This window comes from Balaenoptera acutorostrata, chromosome 13, assembly GCF_949987535.1.
Source record: "Balaenoptera acutorostrata chromosome 13, mBalAcu1.1, whole genome shotgun sequence".
NCBI classification, from domain to species: domain Eukaryota; kingdom Metazoa; phylum Chordata; class Mammalia; order Artiodactyla; family Balaenopteridae; genus Balaenoptera; species Balaenoptera acutorostrata.
In genome coordinates this window covers 66079098-66103409 of record NC_080076.1, presented here as the reverse complement: position 1 = coordinate 66103409, position 24312 = coordinate 66079098, and the positions used below count along the sequence as shown (strand labels likewise).

General features: G+C 46.3%; 1 long non-coding RNA gene across 1 annotated transcript; it reads right to left on the bottom strand.

The window, feature by feature from the left end:
• Window positions 1–18048: 18048 nt before the first annotated feature.
• On the bottom strand, window positions 18049–23268 carry LOC103014734 (uncharacterized). The gene is made up of 3 exons (XR_009005120.1): window positions 22467–23268; window positions 21905–22098; window positions 18049–19045 (listed from the first exon to the last, which is right to left on the bottom strand). It is a non-coding gene; the product is annotated as an uncharacterized LOC103014734 (long non-coding RNA).
• Window positions 23269–24312: the final 1044 nt, after the last annotated feature.

Here is a 24312-nt window from a genome sequence, read left to right as displayed (position 1 = left end):
TTTCAGTGCTTTTTGTGCTAATATTTATAAAGGAGGTTGGCCAACAGCAGGACAGAATATCCTGGTCGCCTCAGGCCCCTTAATGCCGGCATCCTGTAATCAATCAGGGTTTACGATTCCATTAAAATATAATTTCACATTCTGTAAATTACTGAACAGCATCTCCAAGTTTAAACAGACACACAGCCCTAACACAATACCACAGGCCTTGGAAGCCTTTCTGGCCTACAAAATACACCTTTCAGTTAAATCTTGACAGCAGGATTTAGGGTGTGAACGCACCATAATCTGTCTAATCAAGACTTTAAAGTGAAGACAAGTACTGGTGAGGTGGTGCAGAAGCACGCTGCCAACCCCGCGGGGTTGCCATGTGGTCGCTTCTGCCCTGCCCGCCACTCCCCACCACGTCTCCAGGGGGTCCTCCCTGCCATAGGGTCCAATGTTTGTTCACCGTGATTTCCAGAGTCTAACACGCATGGGACATACCAGCCCTGACACATGCTCACTCCCTTGTCGGGGACTCGCGGGCAAAGAGAAGTCGGGAGGGCGGCTTCCCAGGAGGAGCGGGACTCAGGCAGGTTCAAGTGAGGGGCGGCGGTAGCGGGAAGGGTCGGACTTAAGGCTCAGGAGGGCATGGGAAGACCGGCCCCGCCTGTAGAGGCTGGTGGGGGCAAGACAGGTTGTAAGGGAAGGTCCGGTGAGTTTGGGATCTGCTGTCATGGCCAAGTTTCTGGGGCTTGTCGGAGGTGGGCGAGAAAGAGCAGCCAGCTCTGAGGAGGCCTGACCGCTGACCTTCACCCCCGGCTGTGGACGTGAGCGGCTTCAGGGGAGCCCACGCTGTAAGAGAACACCTGTACTCCAGGCGCCCTGAGACGCGGGGCCTCCCCGAGGTGTCTCTAATGATCCGATAGGACCGCTGGGGGATGGAGGGGGCAGCACGGAGGTAAGCACAGGGGGCACCGGACTGGGAGGGGGACCGTGGCATAGAGGGTGCCCACCGGGGTAGATTCCTTCCCGCCATCCTGCCATCTGTCACTTCCTGAACCCTCACAGCATTTGAAATACACACTGGCTGTTTTGAGGGCAAAAATGAATTTCTACCGTCTGAGTGGACACTGGGTGCCCAACCCAAGGTCAGCTCAGAAAACCACTTCCCTTAAGGGGACCTTCCGTAGTGAGCTTCCATTGCAGACCTGAAGCATTGGCCGCCCCCAAAGCACTGCTCAGAGGCTCTGCGGGGACTGTCCCAGGGCGGGGTGGGGGGTGGGGCGTGGCTTTGAGTACCAGTCTCGGTGACAACGCGAGGGCTAGCTTTCTCTAGTTGTGGCGAGCGGAGGCTACTCTTCATTGCAGTGCATGGGCTTCTCATTGCGGTGGCTTCTCTTGTTGCGGAGCACAGGCTCTAGGCGTGCGGGCTTCGGTAGTTGTGGCACACGGGCTCAGTAGTTGTAGCTCGCGGGCTCTAGAGAGCAGGCTCAGTAGTTGTGGCGCATGGGCTTAGTTGCTCGGCAGCATGTGGGATCTTCCCGGAACAGGGCTTAAACTTGTGTCCCCTGCATTGGCAGGCAGATTCTTAACCACTGCGCCACCAGGGAAGTCCCCGTAAGTGTCTTTAGACCTCGGTTGGGAGAGGTGACTTGGGGAGCACAGCACCTGCTTCTCCAGCCCCCATCACAGGGGCTCCACGCTGGAGGGGAGCTGTGTGTGCTCAGGGCCGTGGCGGGGACGGTGCGGAGAGGCCAGGGGGGACTCGGAGGAGGTGGGGGAAGAGTTCGTTTCAGCTGCAGGGGGCCTGCAGGTGGGCGGAAAGGGAGGTGAGCCCTCAAACTATACGCCTGAGGTCCACGCTCTGAAAGGCTAAAGTTAACACCGCGTCTGACAGAACAAGACAGTCTCTGTCAGAGGCTCACGTCACTCACTGTCCCACTGAACAGCAAGAGAACAGCAAGACCCAGCGCCAGGACCCCTGGGGACGGCCAGTTCCAGCACGTTGGCTGGGTCCCTCCCCATCTCTGGGCTCCACTGGGATCTTGGGAGACTCTTCCAGCCCCACTGCCCTGCTCTCCTGGAAACGCTGCCAGGGCAGGCAGCAGACAGGATCTCATAACCACAAGACAGTTGATCGTGGCAAAGGCCCGAGTTGTTCAAGGTTGTGCTGTGGACGTGAGACTCTTCAAGAATCGGAGAAAGGACAGTGGACGAGAGGCCACCCCTGCTCTCATCAGAAAAGCTTCAAGTTCCTTTCATCGAGTGGAGAGGTGCCGCAGCTAAAAAAGTCTGGGAAACTCACAAGCAGAGGTGGATCAGACACATGAAACAAGGGTCAGGGAGGCCAAGCGGAGGAAACAGGTGTGAACTTGGGGGACAGTGGGTCCGGCTGGGCAGAGAGAAGGGGGAATCCCAGAGATTCAGGCAAGCGGAGGGAGACCAGGCAGGAAGTAGGGCTGACGCAGCGAGAGCAGGGGCTCCTGCCGGTCAACATGGGGGGCCTGGAATCCCCGCCTATGGGCACCTTAGGTAAATGGGAGCTTAGGAAAGTTCTCCTCGATGGGTGGGTGGGGCTGAGGACCTAACAAAGGGCTGTTCCTGCCCAGGTGACGAGGGCCTAGTGCACCGCAGGCGTGAGCTTTGCTATAGCTGGGTGGTGGCAACAAGGACGGAATGGGGGCGCGGACGGGGGCCTATTAATGTACGAGGCTTCTGATGAAATAAAATTCGTATTTTAAGGCAAGACAAGCAACATTGAAATAAAATTTTTTCTCTGCCCATTTGAGCCTCCTCCCTCCCCTCCACTGTACATTGTGTATCTGCATTAAGCATGAACCAGACTCCCCAGTGGCAGAAATACCTGCTCAACCACAAAGATCAATTTTTCTCCTTCTGGTGCCAGCCATGTAACTCCTTAGGAGGTAACATTCCTTTCTCAGTTCTGTAAGGGGTAATGATGATCCAACCCTGGCCTTGTAGGTGCAGACGTCTTTGGTGGACTTTATGTACAAGGCCACTATATCATTTCCCTTAAAGACAGCTACTGGTGCAGAATAGACTGGTCAGACGACCTGGGGAGATACTGGGCTGGAGTTCTCAGCTTAAATACTCACTGATGACCTTATTAATGTCACTAGCTATATTTCTGCCTATTTTACAAGATTATTGTTTCTTTTCTTTTTTAAAATAAATTTATTTATTTTATTTATTTATTTTTGTGTGCGTTGGCTCTTCGTTGCTGTGCGCGGGCTTTCTCTCATTGCGATGAGCGGGAGCTACTCTTCGTTGTGGTGCACGGGCGTCTCATTATGGTGGCTCCTCTTGTTGTGGAGCACGGGCTCTAGGCATGCGGGCTTCAGTAGTTGTGCCACGCGGGCTCAGTAGTTGTAGCTCATGCGCTCTAGAGCGCAGGCTCAGTAGTGTGGCGCATGGGCTTAGTTGCTCTGCGGCATGTGGAATCTTCCCGGACCAGGGCTCGAACCTGTGTCCCTTGCATTGTCAGGCGGATTCTTTTTTTTTTTTTTTAATATTTGAATTTTATTTTTTTTATACAGCAGGTTCTTATTAGTTATCTATTTTATACATATTAGTGTATATATGTCAATCCCAATCTCCCAATTCATCACACCATCACCACGCACCCTGCCACTTTCCCCCTTAGTATCCATACGTTTGTTCTCTACATCTATGTCTCTATTTCTGCCCTGCAAACCGGTTCATCTGTACCATTTTTCTAGGTCCACATATATGCGTTAATATACGATATTTGTTTTTCTCCTTCTGTCAAGCAGATTCTTAACCACTGTGCTACCAGGGAAGCCCAAGATTATTGTTTCTTTCATGACCAAATGTGTGACTGAGCCTCTGAGAAAAATAATGATGACTAGAAGACCTGAAACAACTGACCAAATATATAGTTCTGTTAAGATCAGGGATTGTAATAGTGTAGCTCTAGATGTGGGAAGAAGCAACAACAGGGCAATAACAGACTAGTAGAACAGGCGGCCCGGAGGCCTTGGGCTACCGTTAGTTAACAGGGTCTAGTCTGGTAACAGCACATTGAGTGGCCTATCAAGGAAATCCTCACCTGACCTGGGAATGAGCATTCCTAACACCATGGGACAAATTGGTCATGAAATGCCTCCCAAACCTTGGTCGAAATTAAGGCTGAAAGGGAAGGGACTGTAACATACAGAATGTTGCCCACTACCCAGTTCTACAAGAATCAAGTCATTAACCACTGCAGTCACTGACATACCTGAAAGGAATTCAGGGTGAAGATCGGGATGAGGCACTTTGTGCTCTGGGAAAACTGGCAGAACTGGCCCTCAGAGACCTAGATATTTTCAGGAGAAAATTTTTTATGAATTTTTATTGCCTCTTCCCATACTTAGAAAAGCACTAAAACTATTAACTAAGGTAATGTGTTCCTCGTGAATAGCAATAACCTTCTACCAAGCTGGGTGCTTGGTTGCACATATCCCTTCGCCAAAATCACATATATACTGGCCTCCCCTCTTTCTTCTTTTTTTTTTTTTTTAAAGGTGTAGGCTTATTTATTTATTTTTGGCTGTGTTGGGTCTTCGTTTCTGTGCAAGAGCTTTCTCTAGTTGCGGCAAGTGGGGGCCACTCTTCATCGCGGTGCGCGGGCCACTCGCTATCGCGGCCTCTCTTGCTGCGGAGCAGAGGCTCCAGACGCGCAGGCTCAGTAATTGTGGCTCACGGGCCTAGTTGCTCCGCGGCATGTGGGATCTTCCCAGACCAGGGCTCGAACCCGTGTCCCCTGCATTGGCAGGCAGATTCTCAACCACTGCGCCACCAGGGAAGCCCCCCTCTTTCCTCTTTTTTAATTTTTGTTTTATTTATTTATTTTTATTAAAAAATTTAAAAAAAATTTTATATTGGAGTATAGTTGATTTACAATGTTGTGTTAGTTTCAGGTGTACAGCGAAGTGATTCGGCTATATATATATATATATATATTCTTTGTCAGATTCTTTTCCCATTTAGGTTGTTACAGAATATTGAGTTCCCTGTGCTATATAGTAGGCCCTTGTTGGTTATCCATTTTATGTATAGTGGTGTGTATATATTAATCCCAAACTCCTAAATTATCCCTCCCCCCTTTCCCCTTTGGTAACCATAAATTTGTTTTCTAAGTCTGTGAGTCTGTTTCTGTTTTGTCCATCCACATCCCCCCTTTCCTCTTTGGAACAGTCCTCAGACCTTTCTGAAAGATTGTCTCTGGGTTATAATCCTCAGGTGGGCTTGAGTAAAAGTTTCCATTTCTTTCTTAGATTGACTATTGATTTTTTTTTAACAACAGTTCCAATCATTCCATATCCCCGCAAATACTTATTTTCCATTTTTAAAAAATTACCACAATCCTAAGTAGTTCATTGTGACTTTGATTTGCAATTTGCTAGTGACTAGTGATGTTGACCATCTTTTCATGTGCTTATTGGCTATTTGTATATCTTCTTTAGATAAATGTCTATTCAAGTCTTTTTGCTCATTTTTTATTTATTTTTATTTTAAATTTTTTTTTCTATTTTTTCACATCTTTATTGGAGTATAATTGCTTTACAATGGTGTGTTAGTTTCTGCTTCATAACAAAGTGAATCAGCTATACATATACATATATCCCCTTATCTCCTCCCTCTTGCGTCTCCCTCCCACCCTCCCTATCCCACTCCTCTAGGTGGTCACAAAGCACCGAGCTGATCTCCCTGTGCTATGCGGCTGTTTCCCACTAGCTATTTTACATTTGGTAGTGTATATATGTCAGTGCTACTCTCTTACTTCATCCCAGCTTACCCTTCCCCCTCCCCGTATCCTCAAGTCCATTCTCTAGTAGGTCTGTGTCTTTATTCCCGTCTTGCCCCTAGGTTCTTCATGACCATTTTTTTTAGATTCCATATATATGTGTTAGCATACGGTATTTGTTTTTCTCTTTCTGACTTACTTCACTCTGTATGACAGACTCTAGGTCCATCCACCTCACTACAAATAACTCAATTTTGTTTCTTTTTATGGCTGAGTAATATTCCATTGTATATATGTGCCACATCTTCTTTATCCATCCGTCGATGGACACTTAGGTTGCTTCCATGTCCTGGCTATTGTAAATACAGCTGCAATGAACATTGTGGTACATGACTCTTTTTGAATTATGGTTTTCTCAGGGTATGTGCCCAGTAGTGGGATTGCTGGGTCATATGGTAGTTTTAGTTTTTTAAGGAACCTCCATACTGTTCTCCATAGTTGTTGTATCAATTTACATTCCCACCAAAAGTGCAAGAGGGTTCCCTTTCTCCACATCCTCTCCAGCATTTATTGTCTGTAGATTTTTTGATGATGGCCATTCTGACCGATGTGAGGTGATACCTCATTGTAGTTTTGATTTGCATTTCTCTAATGATTAGTGATGCTGAGCATCCTTTCATGTGTTTGTTGGCAATCTGTATATCTTCTTTGGAGAAATGTCTATTTAGGTCTGCTCAGTTTTGGATTGGGTTGCATTATTTTTTTTGATATTGAGCTGCATGAGCTGCTTGTATATTTTAGAGATTAATCCTTTGTCGTTGCTTTGTTTGCAAATATTTTCTCCCATTCTTAGGGTTGTCTTTTCATCTTGTTTATGGTTTCCTTTGCTGTGCAAAAGCTTTTAAGTTTCATTAGGCCCCATTTGTTTATTTTTATTTTTATTTCCATTTCTCTAGGAGGTGGGTCAAAAAGGATCTTGCTGTGATTTATGTCATACAGTGTTCTGCCTATGTTTTCCTCTAAGAGTTTTATAGGGCCTTACATTTAGGTCTTTAATCCATTTTGAGTTTATTTTTGTGTATGGTGTTAGGGAGTGTTCTAATTTCATTCTTTTACATGTAGCTGTCCAGTTTTCCCAGCACCACTTACTGAAGAGGCTGTCTTTTCTCCATTGTATATTCTTGTCTCCTTTATCAAAGATAAGGTGACCATAGGTGCATGGGTTTATCTCTGGGCTTTCTATCCTGTTCCATTGATCTATATTTGTTTTTGTGCCAGCACCATACTGTCTTGATTACTGTAGCTTTGTAGTATAGTCTGAAGTCAGGGAGCCTGATTCCTCCAGCTGTTTTTCTTTCTCAAGATTGCTTTGGCTATTTGGGGTCTTTTGTGTTTCCATACAAATTGTGAAATTTTTTGTTCTAGTTCTGTGAAAAACAACATTGGTAGTTTGATAGGGATTGCACTGAATCTGTAGATTGCTTTGGGTAGTATAGTCATTTTCACAATGTTGATTCTTCCAATCCAAGAACATGGTATATCTCTCCATCTGTTTGTATCATCTTTAATTTCTTTCATCAGTGTCTTATAGATTTCTGCATACAGGTCTTTTGTCTCCTTAGGTAGGTTTATTCCTAGGTATTTTATTCTTTTTGTTGCAATGGTAAATGGGAGTGTTTCCTTAATTTCTCTTTCAGATTTTTCATCGTTAGTGTATAGGAATGCAAGAGATTTCTGTGCATTAATTTTGTATCCTGCTACTTTACCAAATTCATTGATTAGCTCTAGTAGTTTTCTGGCAGCATCTTTAGGATTCTCTATGTATAGTATCATGTCATCTGCAAACAGTGACAGTTTCACTTCTTCTTTTCTGATTTGGATTCCTTTTCTTTTTCTTCTCTGATTGCTGTGGCTAAAACTTCCAAAACTATGTTGAATAACAGTGGTAAGAATAGGTAACCTTGTCTTGTTCCTGATCTTAGTGGAAATGGTTTCAGTTTTTCACCATTGAGAACGATGTTGGATGTGGGTTTGTCATATATGGCTTTTATTATGTTGAGGTAAGTTCCCTCTCTGCCTACTTTCTGGATGGTTTTTATCATAAATGGGTGTTTAATTTTGTCAAAAACTTTTTCTGCATCTATTGAGATGATCATATGGTTTTTCTCTTTCAATTTGTTAATATGGTGTATCACATTGATTGATTTGCATATATTGAAGAATCCTTGCCTTCCTGGGGTAAACCCCACTTGATCATGGTGTATAATCCTTTTAATGTGCTGTTGGATTCTTTTTTACAAATTATTTATTTATTTATTTATCTGATAAGAGTAAATATATTTACTCTTAAATATAAATAAATTTATTTATTTATTTTTGGCTGCGTTGGGTCTTTGTTGCTGTGCTCAGGCTTTCTCTAGTTGTGGCGAGCAGGGGCTACTCTTTGTTGCAGTGTGCGGGCTTCTGATTGCGGTGGCTTCTCTTGTTGTGGAGCACGGGCTCTAGGCACGCAGGCTTCAGTAGTTGTGGCACATGGGCTCAGTAGTTGTGGCTCGCGGGCTCTAGAGCACAGGCTCAGTAGTTGTGGTGCACAGGCTTAGTTGCTCTATAGCATGTAGGATCTTCCTGGACCAGGGCTCGAACCCGTGTCCCCTGCATTGGCAGGCGGATTCTTAACCACTGTGCCACCAGGGAAGTCCCTGTGCTGTTGTATTCTGTTTGCTAGTATTTTGTTGAGGATTTTTGCATCTTTTGCCCATTTTTTAATTGGGACATCTTTTTGTGGCTGAGTTGTAAACTCTCTCTGTTTATTCTGGATACTAGACTCTTATCAGATGCATGATTTGCAAATACTTTCTCCCATTCTGTAGGTTGCCTTTTCACTTTCTTGACAATATCCTTTGATGCACAAAAGTTTAGTTCTGATAAAGTCCAATTTATCTATTTTTTCTTTTGTTGATCATGCCTTTGGTGTTGCACCTAAGAATCCATGGGCAAATACAAAGTCATGCATATTTCCTGTTTTCTTCTGAAGAGTTTTATAGTTTTATCTCTTAAATTTAGGTCTTTGATCCACTTTGAGTTAATTTTGTATATGGTGTGAGGTAGGGGCTCCACTCCATTATTTTGCATGTGGATGTCCATTTGTTACAGAGAACAAATGGATGGTCTGAAGTTTATCCCTCATAATAAACCATTCATAATAAGTAAAGCACCTTCCTGAGTTCTATGAGCCATTGTAGCAAATTACTTACCCTGAAGAGGGACTGTGGGAGCCCCTGACTGACAGCCTGTAGGTACAGGTGGCCTGGAGCTTGAGACTGGGGTCTGAAGGGGTGGGGAGTCTGGCAGGAGTATGCACCAACCCTGGGTGTTAGCATCAGAACACAGTTGGATTCTTGGACACCCAGTTGCTGTCCACAAAGAACTGGAGAATTGTCTGATGTAGAAAAACCAACACCTTTGGTGTCAGAAGTGGCGAGAGAGTAAAAGAGGTTTAGCTTGGATTTTTTTAATCGTTGGTTTTAATTCTGTCAGCAAAGCATAAACAAGTGACACTGTGATTTATAGTCTTTTACTTTAAAACATTTTATCAAACATGATGATCTCCCTGTAAATAGGCATGATTCCCAAAGGTATTAACAACTTTATTGAGATATAACTCACACACCGTGGAACTCATTTGTTTAAAGCACGCCATTGAAGTTTTTAGTTTTTCACAGGATTGTGCAGCCATGATTATAATATAATTTTCAACACTTTCATCACTTAAGAGGAACCTCATTGGCCGTCAATCTCCATCCGACCGTCACACTGCACCCCAAGTCTAAGCAACTACTCACCTATTTTCTGTCTCTATAGATAACTATTCTGAACATCTCATCTAAGTGGAATCGTACATCTTTCCCTTAGCTTAATATGTCCAAGGTTAATCATGGTATAGCATACATCAGTACTTCATTTCCTTTTACGATCAAATTAATATTCCATTGTATGGACATACATTTTATTTATGTATTTATCAGCTGATGGACATTTGGACTGTTTCCACTTTTTGGCTAGAATAAACAGTGCAGCTATGAACATTCATGTATAAGTTTTTAGCAGTAATTTTTATCTTAATGTCTATTTTATCTGATATTAATATGGCCAATCCAGCTCTCTTCAGAGTACAGTTTGCATGGTATATCTTTTCCATCCTTTTACTTTCAATACATTGTGTCCTTGGGGCTTCCCTGGTGGCGCAGTGGTTGAGAATCTGCCTGCTAATGCAAGGGACACAGGTTCGAGCCCTGGTCTGGGAAGATCCCACATGCCACGGGGCAACTAGGCCCGTGAGCCACAACTACTGAGCCTGCGTGTCTGGAGCCTGTGCTCCGCAACAAGAGAGGCTGCGATAGTGAGAGGCCCGTGCACCGCGATGAAGAGTGGCCCCCACTTGCCACAACTAGAGAAAGCCCTGGCACAGAAACGAAGACCCAACACAGCCAAAAATAAATAAATAATTAATTAAAAATATATATATGTATAGTGTCCTTGAATTTATTTATTTGTTTATTTATTTATTGTTTCTGTTTTGTTTTTTGGCTACACCATGTGGCTTGCAGGAACTTCTCCAACCAGGGATTGAACCTGGGCCACAGCAGTGAAAGCCTGGAATCCTAACCACTAGGCCACCAGGGAACTCCCTACTGTGTCTTTGAATTTAAAGTTTGTCTCCTGTAGACAGCATACAGTTGGATCATGTTGTTTTTAAAAATATTTTGCCAATTTCTGCCTTTTTATCAGAGTGTTTGATCCATTTAATACAACTATCAATAAGGTAAGATTTCTTCATGTCTTACATCTTTTTTGTTTCTTTATTCTTTCATTACTGCCTTCTTTTGTGTTAAATAGATATTTTCCAATGTGTCATTTCAATTACCTTGTTATTTCTTCTACTATTTTTAGTTATCTCCTTAGTGGTTGCCTGAATATTACAATTAACCTCATAATTTGATTTGGATTCATACCAATATCATTTCAACAGCACACAAAACCTTTGCTCCTGTATAGCTCTGTGCCTCCTTCCTCCTTTGTATTAGTACTGTCATACAAATTACATCTTTATATACTTTATATACATATCAACACAGATTTATAATTATTGCTCAATGTAGTTGTCTTTTAACACAGACAGGAGGAAAAAGAGTTATAAACAAAAAATACATTTACAGTCTTGTAATATTTACCTATCTAGATACTTATATCAGGACTCTTTATTTCTTCATGTGGGTCAAGTTCTTACTTGTGTCTTTTCATTTCCACCTGAAGGATTCTCTTTAGTATTTCCTATAAAGCAGATCTGTTAGAGACAAGTTCTCTCAGTTTTTGTTTACCTGGGAATGACTTAATTTCCCCTTCAATATTTGAAGGATAGATTTGCTGGATACAGAATTTCTGCTTGACAGTCTTTTTTTTTTTAACATCTTTATTGGAGTATAATTGCTTTACAATGTTATGTTAGTATAACAAAGTGAATCAACTATACGTATACATATATCCCCATATCTCCTCCCTCGTGTCTCCCTCCCCCCCTCCCCATCCCACCCTTCTAGGTGGTCACAAAGCACTGAGCTGATCTCCCTGTGCTATGCAGCTGCTTCCCACTAGGCAGTCCTTTTTTTAAAGCACTCTGAATATCTCATCCCACCACGCTTTCTGATGAGAAATCAGTTGTTCATCTTACTGAGACCATTGTACAAGATTGGTTTGCTTCTCTTTTGCTGTTTTCATGATTCTTTGCCTTTTGATGGTTTAACTGTGATATGTCTGGGTGTGGATTTCTTTGAGCCTCCTGGTTATGTACATTAGTGGGTTTTTTAAAAATCAAATTTGGCACGTTTTGGCCATTATTTCTTCAAGTATTCTTTCTTCCCCTCTCTCTTCCATCTGGGACTCCCATTACATGTCTGTTGGCCCACTTGATGGTCCACAGATCTATGAGGCTCTGGCTTTTTTTTTTTTTTTCTTAATACTTCCTAGTTCTTTATTGCTAATGATCTATGTGGTGAGACGTTGGTCTCATACTTTAGTTTTTTAGATATGGTTTCCATTAGTTATTTAAACATATTTAAAATAGCTGATTTAGTCTTTTTTTTTTTTTTTTTTTGGCCATGCCATGTGGCATGTGGGATCTTAGTTCCCCAACCAGGGAATGAATCTGTGCCCCCTGCATTGGGAGCATGGAGTCTTAACCACTGGACCGTCAGGGAAGTCCCCTGATTTAAAGTCTTTTAAAAAGTAACTCTAGGGCTTCCCTGGTGGCGCAGTGGTTGAGAATCTGCCTGCCAATGCAGGAGACACGGGTTCGAGCCCTGGTCTGGGAGGATCCCACATGCAGCGGAGCAACTAAGCCCGTGAGTCACAGCTACTGAGCCTGCGCTCCGCAACAAGAGAGCCCGCGACAGTGAGAGGCCCGCGCACCGCGATGAAGAGTGGCCCCTGCTCGCTGCAACGGGAGAAAGCCCTCGCACAGAAACGAAGACCCAACACAGTCAAAAATAAATAAATAAATAAACTTAAAATAATTGCATCTTAAATGCTTAAAAAAAAAAATAACTCTAATGTCTGGGCTTCCTCAAAACAGTTTCTATTCACGGCTTTTTTTCCCCTGAATATGAGGTATGCTTTGCTTCTTTGCATATTCCGTAATTTTTTTTCCTGAAACCTAGACATTTTAAATGCTATGATGTGACAACTCTGGAAATCAGAGACTCCCTGCCTTACCTGAGCTTATTGCTGCTGTTTGGTTTAGCAAATTTCTTGAACTAATTTTGTAAAGTCTGTGTCATTTGTCATATGTGGTCAGTTAAGTCTCTACTCAATTAGCTTAGTGGCCAGTTAATGAGCTGAAAGAGATTCCTTAAATGCCTTGAATCTCAGCCTTTACTGAGAGGCTCTGCGTGTGCTGAAACATGTCTTCAGTGCCCTGGAATGCAGTTTCCAATTTTGCCTTGGCCTCCAGCCTACACTTCCTCCTTGTGCATAGCCTCAAGGTCAGCCAGAGGTGAGAGCTCAGGGCCTTGTCAATTCTCTCTTGGACGCGTGCACAGCCCTATGCATGCACAAGGCCTTCTAATTCCCAAAAATATGTTGAAGCTTTTGAAAGCCCCCCTATGAACATCTCATTCCACAACTGCTTTTTAATTTTTTTGCACCCTCTGCCCACCATAAGGGCCAGCAACATCCAAATCCTTTCAGAGGGAAGCCAAAGGTAGATAGTAATTCAAGGTAATAGATGATGCACCACAGAAAATGTCCTGGTATAAAATTACTCCTTTCACGTAAGCCTTGGCAATCAGACCCAAACAATCCCTGACATGGGTGACAGCATCATGTCATTTCATGGGTAGGAGCAATGGGAATGTCCATTATCCCAGATGTGATGTGAAGTTTCCCACAAATAAGCTGCCACTCCAGCTTCACCCTCAGCCCCGACAACCAGAAATAACTGAGGCTATAGGACCTCTCACTGGAAGGTTCTGTGACTATAAGTGCCTTAAATTACATCAAAGAACCCCCAGGTCGGGGCTTCCCTGGTGGCGCAGTGGTTGAGAATCTGCCTGCTAATGCAGGGGACACGGGTTCGAGCCCTGGTCTGGGAATATCCCACATGCCGTGGAGCAACTAGGCCCGTGAGCCACAACTGCTGAGCCTGCGCGTCTGGAGCCTGTGCTCTGCAACAAGAGAGGCCGCGACAGTGAGAGGCCCGCGCACCGCGAAGAAGAGTGGTCCCCGCTTGCCACAGCTAGAGGAAGCCTTCGCACGGAAACGAAGACCCAACACAGCCCAAAAAATAAATAATTAAATAAATTAAAAAATTAAAAAAAAAAAAGAACCCCCAGGTGACCCAGAGAGAAAAACTTGTCCGTACATCACAGATGAACGGTTAGACCCCAGGTACGCCAACTCTTCTGAGACAAACGCCAGGCCACCATCTCACTCTCCTCTCCCCGACAGCAGACGCCCAGCCCAGCACCAAGTCCTAGCCACTTCACCTCTAAAATCTGAAGTCTCGCCTCTCCTGTTCATCTGCAACACCACCGCCTCCAGCTAAAGCAGAGACTCCCAAGGTAGAGAGAAGTATTCCTTCCATTTCTGTTCACTCCTCACCTCTCTCCTTCACGTCTCTGCCCCACATCATGCTGCGTGGCTTTATTCCGATATCTGCCTGTCAACTAGCCTCTCGGCCTCCAGTCTCACAGTGGCCCATCTCAACATCACCCACTGCAAAAGGGAGGATGAATCACAGGACTCTCACTTTAGAAACTGCAGCAGAATCCCCACCGCTTGCAGGACAGAGCACCCGCATCTCTCCTGCTTTGCCCGCTAGCTGCTTCTTATACTCCCTACAGGTACAGTCATAGTGGAGGACCACAACCTCCCAGAAGGAGCAACACTCTTCCAGTTCCATGCCTTTTCACGCATTTTCCTCTCAAAGTGAACTTTTACAGCTGGCAAAATGCAGCTTAAAGGCCCCCTCTACTGTGGGCCCTCCCTGATTTAGGGTATCATCTGACGCCCCCACAGCACTCTCTTCAAATGTCTGACAGTCGGCTAAGTACTAGAATTCTGCAGTCCCACCTTCTCTACTGGGCTATGGAAGACCGATCAATGGCCTAGATTGGCTAATAACAATCTAAGACCAAACACCCTACAGTCGTCAAATATCTGAGGACTGGATTAGGAATGAAAAAAGAAACCATGGCAGACAGTTGCTGTTTTCATTATAAAAGGACATGGGTTAGCAACATTCCACTAAAACTCTTAAAATAGAGACCCCCAAACTTCATCCTATAAACTTATAGGTTCTAAGTTGCTCTACCAAAAATCCTCAACAATTCACTTCTTAAAACTGTGCCAGAAATAATTTATAGATTTAATATTAGTAACCTGATGGGATACAGTAGCTGATGAGGCAAAGCTGAATTTAAATACTTATATGGTCCGGGACTTCCCTGGTGGCGCAGTGGTTAAGACGCCATGCTCCCAGTGCAGGGGGCCCGGGTTCCATCCCTGGTCAGGGAACTAGATCCCACATGCATGCCGCAACTAAGAGTTTGCATTCCACAACTAAGGAGTCCATGAGCCACAAGGAGCCCTGGAGCCGCAACTAAGGAGCCCACCTGCTACAACTAAGACCTGGTGTAACCAAATAAATAAATAAATATTAAATAAATAAATAAATACCTATATGATCCAAAGTTTGGATTTCTTTGTAACCTCTACTTCTTTCAGTCCGGGGCCTACTTCTCCTGCCTTACACCTACACCAACTTAAATATTAGGCCTTGATGGTCCGTCAGGCCAGGCCCTGAAGGCAGCCAAAGCTCACCTGGGCCGAGACGCCAAGAGGAGCAGTCCCTCCGGGTATTCACCCGCGTGGCAGTGGATGGCCCGGCGCCCTGTGAGACCGGTGTGTCCATCCAACATCTTGGTGGGCTCAGAGTCACCTCATGCTCCGGGGTAGACTGTGGTCTCCGTCACCAGGACAATGGTGCTCGCAAAGACCCATTTCCATAAATCCCCCTTTCCGCCATTGTCTGAGACTTCGCGCTTTACTCTTTGTCTCAATATTTAGGATTTGAAGCATCTTCCCAGCTAGTATTTAATGTGAGGGAGATTAGAGAAAGATAAATTAAAAATTAGAAAGATAAATTCTACACTCTTAATTCTGTATCCTTCTATTACTTTAAGATGTATTACTTACAGCTAGTCTGATTAAGAGGAAAAAGAAAATGTCTTGAGTAGTAATTAACCACGTTAACTTCTAAATATTGACAAGAGCCTCCTAGGCATTACCTCCTTCTCAGAAGAGTGTAAAAGTGTGTCAGTATTTATACTCACGTTAGAAAATATGTTGAAGGACTTCCCTGGTGGCGCAGTGGTTAAGAATCTGCCTGCCAATCCAGAAGACACAGGTTCTATCCCTGGTCCAGGAAGATCCCACATGCCACCGCGCAACTAAGCCGGTGTGCCACAACTACTGAGCCCACGTGCCACAACTACTGAAGCCCGTGCGCCTAGAACCTGTGCTCCACAACGAGAGAAGCCACCGCAATGAGAAGCCCGCGCGCCGCAACTAGAGAAAGCCCGCGCACAGCAACGAAGACGCAACGCAGACCAACGTTAATAAATAAATAAATAAATTAATTAATTTAAAAAAATCACTTCTGTGGTGTGATGCCCAGGGTGTGGCAGTAATTTAAAAAAAGAAAAAAAGAATAAAGGAATTTTATGGCCTGTAAATTCCACCTGAATAAAGTAGTCAGACACAGAAACAAAGGCTGGGCTGCAAGTGCAACTCCAGGATAGGGCTGCCTTCCAGGGTCAGACAGCCCAGGCTCAGGGGAAACGTCCTCCAGCTGGAAACCTGGTCAAGCTGTCCTCAGACTGGCTAAAAATAACTTGTTTTACATGCAGTACAAACTATCTAGCATCAGAACAAAAAACAAAACAAGGACCAAACCCCTTTGGGAATCAACCTCAGGACTGCGGTCCTGGCGGTGAAGGGGTCCCGCCACGAGGGGGCGCCATCCACTGCCCCGCGCGCCCACCTGAGCCTGGCCACCTGCTTGGCTGGCAGCAGCCTGCACCCCACGTGCCTCTAAAAATGAAGGGAAAGAGGTAACATTTGTGAAGAGAAGTACACGCGAATGCTCAGAGGGCAGTGTTTCCTAATAAGAGCAGGAATATCACACTTGGGCCGTGATACAAAGTCACAAACTCTACAAAGGGGCACGAAGACCCCGGTCACACGTTCATGTTTTGTGTTTACAACTCTTTAAAAATATAAAAACCACCCTTAGCTTGGGGGCTAAGTCTGCTGATCCCGCAGGCAGAGTATTAATATTCCATGAAAACAGCAGCAATGAGGGATTCTACCCGACTTCAGGCTCTTTGGGTCAAGGGTGAAAATGCATCTCTGAAAATATCCACCAGCAATCCATCAGTGGACGGTCTGAAGGGCCCAGGGTGAGCGAGTCTGCTCGGGCAGCTCCAGAAGGAACTCTCAACCAGGTGGGAGCGGGCTGCAAAGCAGAGCTTTTAAACAAGAGCCCGATGGACTTCCCCAGCCGTCTAGTGGTTAGGGCTCCGTGCTTCCACAGCAGGGGACGTGGGTTCGATCCTTAGTCGGGGAACTAAGATCCCGCATGCAGTGCGGCATTGCCAAAAACAAAAAAGAACCTTGTTCCCCCACAAGCCCTCAGCCAACACGGGCGCCCCTGATCGTCCAGGCTCAGACTCCCACCCCCACGAGTTCACACCAGCCCCCATGGAACAGCCCAGGCTTGTGAAACAGTAACAGTGTAATTCAGTTACCTGTGTAATGCTATCACTGTACAAATACTTTTTTAAAGACAACTTTGCTCACTTTGGTGTGGCCTCCATTTGCCAGCAACATGTACTACAGGGTCCAGGATCCTCCTGTGGCCTCAGGGTTGCAGTAAGAACAGGAGAAAAGCCTTAAAATGACATCACATTGGTCCTACAGCCTCATGCTTCCTCGTGCAAAAGAAAACAGCAAAAAAAAAAAAAAAAAAGAAAAACAGCACCGCACGTGGTTCCAGCTGCAGCAGCTCATGTGAACACGGAGAGAAGAGGGGCAGCCGGGCACCTGGAGGCGGGCCACGCTGCCCTCCCGGAATGGGAGCCACTCACAGAGCCCCCGGGGACCGAGATGCAGTGAGATGGGAAGGCCGCTTCAGGGCGTGATCCAAGCACAGACGACAACCAAGTCACTGTGCCTCCCCTGAAACACCAAGAGCTCCCCCTTGGCTAAAATGAGTGGCTGCTGTCTCTTCACCCATCCCAGCTTCACGCTCTCTCCAGTCTGCCCCCCCCCGGAACCCCACCACTGCCGTAGGGAGGGTTCCTGAGATGCCCAATCAGAGAATCACTCCCCTCTCCGACAGCGTCCAAGCTACAGCAAACTCTGGCTTCCTCAGACCATCCCCCAGACTACCCAACGGAAGCCCAGATCCCATCAAAGCCTCTTCTTAACACCCTCTTACCCAGACCCACCCCCCATGGTGCTCCTGGTGGTCTCTGGCTGGAGGGACGGACAACATGCAGATGCCGTGTTCTCTCTGCCCCCACACCCACACCCCAGGAGAGCCGCATGTTAAAGGGCCCAGGAGACCAACAGGCTGGGCATCGCGAGACCCGTGGAGCACACCAAACAGCAAACAGCACGCTAGACAGGGTCTCTCGACAGTACTGTAAAAACAGAAAACGCAGAGGAGCCAAAAGTATCATTAAGAGTTCAGGAAGTTTAATAACTTCAATTAAACTTAAAACAGTTTACAATACTTACACTACATGTTCAAAAAAATAGTGACAAGAAATAGAGCTGAAAACAGACAAAAGATCATTTCGAATAGAAATTATTCAGCTATTTCTTTTTGAATAGAAAGGTCTTCACTTCCAGATGTCCCTCTACCTACTGAAATGACCAAGTAGACCCTCTTTCTGTAAAAAAATAGAAGCAACGCAAAGCTAATATTTGGCATTCACAAATTTTAGGTCTAGAAAGCACTTTCACTTTTCAAAGTAAGTGATAAAGATTTCACGTAAAACACTAGCAAGGCTGGTATATACATAATCCTTTCAGTTCCTGAATCCTGGCAGTAGGGAAAGATTCTATGTCCTCAGAGTAACTAGGTTTCAAGCACCCGAGACCCCAAGTCCAGGGAAGTGAAATTCTACTAATGCCCGACGGCCCCGTCATTGGCACATTTCCCAAGTGAAGCAGGATCTGGATGCACACTCCAGGTTGCCTGGACAACCTCCCTCACCCCCATCACCCAACCTTCCCCTCTGAGGTCAAGAGTGCCTGCAGGGCGAGGCATGGCGCTCCCTCCCTCGCATGCATCTGGACGTAGGGGTGAGGGCACCAAAGCTCAGGGCCTCTTATTGAACAGGACGCGCAAGACACAGCTTATGCTAAAACTTCTGGAGTTTAATGCTATTGATGACACTTTGCTGTGAGTGTATGACGCTTGTTCAATATAAAAGGTAACAAAGCAGGTGAGGTAAATGCTTTTCTGAACATCCGTCAGGAGTACCTTCCAGAGGCTGGATGCACGGTGGCTCTGTCTGCAGACTGGCCGTGCAGCAGGCGCCGCGGGTCACTCATGCCAGCGTTCACCACCTGTGCCGGCTCGTCCTGGGCACACGGAATCCTGCCAGGTCCCATGGTCAGTATGCTGAAGCCAGCGTCAGCTGGATTAAGTCCCAGGTTTCGAAGCTAAACAGAAAAGAAGCATTTGATTAAAGTAAGTTTTTCCTCTCTGAAACAGATCAGACCTAGACCAGATAAGGGATCACAGCAAGTGACTACTGGAGGCCAATGCGAACATGCGTCTCTATGCCTTTAACAGGTACAGCCAGCACAGCAGCGGCAGGCTTCCAGGAGCCCGCAACCCTGAGGGGCTGAACACACGGGAACCCACGGGAGTAAGGATGACACCAGTAGGGGGGAGCCCAGTCACGACCATGGCGAGCCAGCGGGAAGGAGGCCTTGGGGACGGGCCCAGAAACTGGTTTCCCCAAAGGAAGCAATAACAAAGACCCGCCCAAGAGCTTTTGCTTAAAGCATTCCCCTGCATGTCACAAAGTCTAAATCTACTTCCATGGAGCTTCCCTGGTGGTGCAGTGGTTAATAATCCACCTGCCAATGCAGGTAACACGGGTTCAAGCCCGGGTCTGGGAAGATCCCACATGCCTCAGAGCAACTAAGCCCGTGCGCCACAACTACCGAGCCTGTGCACCACAACTACTGAAGCCCGCGCGCCTAGAGCCCGTGCTCTGCAACAAGAGAAGCCACCACAATGAGAAGCCCGTGCACCTCAAGGAAGAGTAGCCCCCGCTCAACGCAACTAGAGAAAGCCTGCGTGCAGCAACAAAGACCCAACGCAGCCAAAAATAATAAAATAAATAAATTTAAAAATACATATATTAAAAAAAAAAATTAGTGATTTGAGTCCAGTTCCTCACGTAAGAGCTTATACACACATTCGTGGCATTGGGAAAAGTCCAGTACCTCACAAACGTAAGATGGTGTCTTAACATCTGGGAACCATGGATGCAAAAATTAGCCAGAGACCATTAGAACCAGAAAAAATGAAGACGGTGGTTCTAGCCGGGTGGGATCCTGCAGTCTCTGGAGACAGGCAGGGACAGCTTTAACTCCAACGACTCGAGAACCCTGATGGGCTGGGACCCGGGATGCTAAACACAGCACAACCCCACAAAGAATACCAGATATCCCTGAGTTTTATTCCACGTGCAAAAAGAGTCCTGAGATGCAGTTTTCCATTAGTCAGTAGAAATAACCAAGGACTCTGATTCCCAGAATAATCAGTCTGGTAGGTAACCAAGCTACACATTTAAAACAGCCCGTATCAGAGTTAATAAAAGTAGACAAGGGACCTCCCCAGCAGTCCAGTGGTCGGGACTCCGCCTTCCAATGCAGGGGGCACAGGTTCGATCCCTGGTCGGGGAACTAAGATCCCACATGCTGCGTGGTGCAGCCAAAAATCAAAAAAAAAAAAAAAAAAAAAAAAAAAAAAGTAGACAGGACACTCTCTCACAATCCTCTTGGTTCTCTAGACCTGTGATGAAACAAACCCAAATTCGAATCTGACGCTGAGGAAAACATAAAAGAAACTGCGCATCTGAATGTCCTGTGGCTGCTCTACTGAAGGGACCGTAGCCTGGCCGGCAGGGCCACAGCTATGCTCACACAGGTCGTTGGTGACAACACTAGCTTCTCGTGTCAAAGAGCCAGACGCCCCACGGGGTCAACACCTGGGCTGTCACCTCCGGGCCTTGTTCCTTCTGCGTCTGTCTTCTCCCCAGGCTCACTCACTGCCGATCCCAGGGCCCAGCACATGGATGTTATATAATTAATTAGTAGAGAGGTTACTTGTTCTAGGCAGTCAAGAAAATATGCAGTTTAAGAAAATATATTTTATATTTCAAACTTATTAGCAAGCCTTTTCCTATGTTAGAGGAAGCTCTGTAAATGAGGGCCTATGAAAAATGGTGATACTAAGGTCTTTTCTGGAACTTACCTAAACTTTAGAACTAGGTTAGTTCAGGATAGTTTAAAAGCTACATTTTTAGTGCATTACAGACTTCTCTCAAATTACACCACAGCAAGTTTTCTCTATTTTAAAACCAATGCCTAAGACCCTATATTTATCCCTGTTGAATGTCATCTACTTGGATCCCAGGCTGTCAAGATCTGCTTGGATTCTAATTTTGCCCCTGAACCTCGCCATCCCAGCTCCGTGGCGCCCTTCCTCAGCCAGCCAGGGGGATGGTCACCTCCCCTGGCACAGAGGGTCCAGTGGGCCTCCAGCAAGAGAGGCGGCAGAAGAAAATGAACAGGCTAAAAGCAGCGGAGGAGGTGAAGCAGCGAGGGAAAGAAAAATCAGGACGAGCAGGGAGGCGAGGACACACTTCCAGGACAGGGTGACAGGGAGCCAACAACTACCATCCCAGGGGATGTTAGTAAGCAATTCTGTCAAATACATGCTGGGATATGTATGTGATTTTTTTCCCCCTTGGCCACACCGTGCGGCATGTGGGATCTTAGTTCCCCGACCAGGGATCGAACCCACGCTCCCGGAATTGGAAGTGCGGAGTCTTGACCACTGGACCGCCAGGGAAGTCCCAGTACAGTATGTGATTTTAAAAGAAATCTTCAAACCGTGTTAAGTTACAAAAGCAAAGCCCAGGAGAATATTTTTACTATGATTCTTTTAATCATTTTTTTGAAAATATAATGCTTTCCTTAACAGTTTCTTATAGGGAGAGAGGCCCCCCTGGTTGCAGAGTTTCCATTCATACTTTTTATTTGGGGCAATTCTTCCATGCACACTTATTACTTTAAAGTCTGTTCCAAACACTTCTGCCCCAGCTACAGGACGCTGAGGAGCCTGGGGAAGCTTGGCTAAGATCACGTGGGACATGACACCTCCATCAACCCAACAAAACTCAAAGAGCACTGGGAAGCATGTGCGGTTTGGGGATCTTGAACATTTAAATTTGTTTTTCCAAAGATGCCCGACTCTAATCCATCCGATACTCGGTCACTCACCTGCCACACACTCACTTTGTAAACAAGAAAGTCAGACGCAAATGATCAGTCCAGCATCTACCTCCAGTATAAGGACCATCAGTCCGCCAACAGGTAAAATTTAACAGCTTACACAAGACCTTACAAAAAGCTTCATACAGATGTAGAACAACAATTCTAGGACACAGTAAGTCCACTGTTGTGCGTCTTAGAATCTGAAAAGTGGCAGAAATAGAGACACAGATGTAGAGAACAAACGTATGGACACCAAGGGGGGAAAGCGGGGGGTGGGGTGGGGTGGTGGTGGTGGGATGAATTGGGAGACTGGGATTGACATATATACGCTGACATGTATAAAATAGATAACTATTAAGAACCTGCTGTATAATAAAGAAAGAAAGAAAAGAAAAAGAAAAAGAATCCGAAAAGCGAGGCAGCAACATAAACCAAGCATGTTCTGGGCGGACATGTCCTCCCCCCAGAGCCCTGCCAGCACACTCGGATGCTCAACGTCTTCAGTTCAAGCTCAGCCCCCACGTGAAAAAGGCTTTGAACATCAACCTAACTATGAATAACGACTAACCTCTAGAAGACTGGTTCTCAGCTTCGTCTGGGAGGCAACGCCACAGTGCAGAGACTCGGATTCCCGCCCGAGGTGGCCCCGCCGGGTGCTGTGAAGTCCCAGCCACACCAAGAGGAGCTAATCAAGACCAGAGACTGCCGGGCTCCTGAAACTTACACGGGTTCCCTTGGCCAAGTCCACGTCTGTTAAGAGCATCACCTCTGAGCTCCAAGATCAGACCCTGAGGGACCAGTCTGTATGCCTCTGTGGGGGAGCTGTGCCACGTTTCAAAACTCACACACCAGCAGCTGCTTCCTGACGCAGCCGGGAGAGAAGGCCTGGAGCTCTGAACAGAAATTCTCTGCCACCAAACGGTCCAGCCAGTCCTCTTGTGAATCAAGGCATACCCAGTTCTTAGCCCTTTAGTTTTTTGCCGTTCTCGGATATCACAAACAGCAACCGCCTTCAAACTCAGGTATCTGATTTTTTTTTAAGTTCAAATAGTACTTATGAGAAATGTTTCTGCAGCACCAGTCCGCCCCTCCAAACCAGGGTGACAGGATAAATAAAGCAAAATAACTCGCCACTGTCTGAAGCCCAAGTGGAGGGAACACCTTATTAGGACGCAAGAGACGTAACATGTGTGGCCTCTGCCCACTGCGTTCTGGAGAAGCTGACCAGAGAGTAACGGTTCCTGCACATGTATTTGTTTCCCCACTGACCATTATAAAAGTATTGTTTTTCCTCTGGGGAAAATCATGTGGGACAAACTAAATTTAAAAACAGAAAAAAAATATTGTTACAATTAGATCACTTGTAAAGTATCTAGAATTATTTTTCTATAGGTGGCACAGAAACCAAGATCTAGAGGAAAAAGTTTAAACGAGGGGCTTCCCTGGTGGCGCAGTGGTTGAAAATCTGCCTGCCAATGCAGGGAACACAGGTTTGAGCCCTGGTCTGGGAAGATCCTACATGCCGCAAAGGGACATGGCCCGTGAGTCACAACTACTGAGCCTGCGCGTCTGGAGCCTGTGCTCCGCAACGAGAGACCGCGATAGTGAGAGGCCCGCGCACTGCGATGAAGAGTGGCCCCCACTTGCCGCAACTGGAGAGAGCCCTTGCACAGAAACGAAGACCAAACGCAGCCAAAAATAAATAAATTAATTAAAAAAAAACAGTTCAAACGAATAGAACTGATATTTTATAGTCACAAGTCTACATCCTCCACTTCCTAATATTGTACAACTGGAGAACCGGTGTCCACTCTCTTAAAGGATTTTTGGTCTGGGGAGCGATCAGGTGGGGTGAAGGGCCCCAGGGGAGCAAGCTGGGGGGATGGAAAAGCCCACGAACCGCGTCACCAGACAGTCCTCGTGATACCTGAACGGTCACCGACTATCCAAACATCTTATTAGGAAATCGCTTTCACTCCTTCACGGATCTGAGGGCCTGCTCGGCCCCGGGCAGTGGGTTCCTGGGCTCGCGGGCCGGAGGGAGAGCAGCGACCACACCACGGGATGGGGCGTCCTCAGGGAAGCCCCCAGACCACGGGCGCAGAGAGGAGGCCCCTCACCCTGAAGGTCAGGGCCGGCCTGGGGTGGGGGGCGTCGTCTGAGCAGAAACCAAAGACTAAGCAGCTGGTGGCTGGGAAAGAGGGGGCGAGGGGGGGGGCGTGTTCTGCAAAGAGGCAGCAGCACGTGCCGAAGCTCACGGGCCAGCGTGGGGGCTACAGAGAAGGTGCTGGAGAACACGTGGCGGGGGGGCAGCGAAAGGGGCTTCCCGGGGCCCCGCGGGTCCGGCCTCCTCACCCCGGGGCGACAGGGCCGCTCACCAAGGGACTTGAAGCGGACGGCTGTCCTCTGGGAAA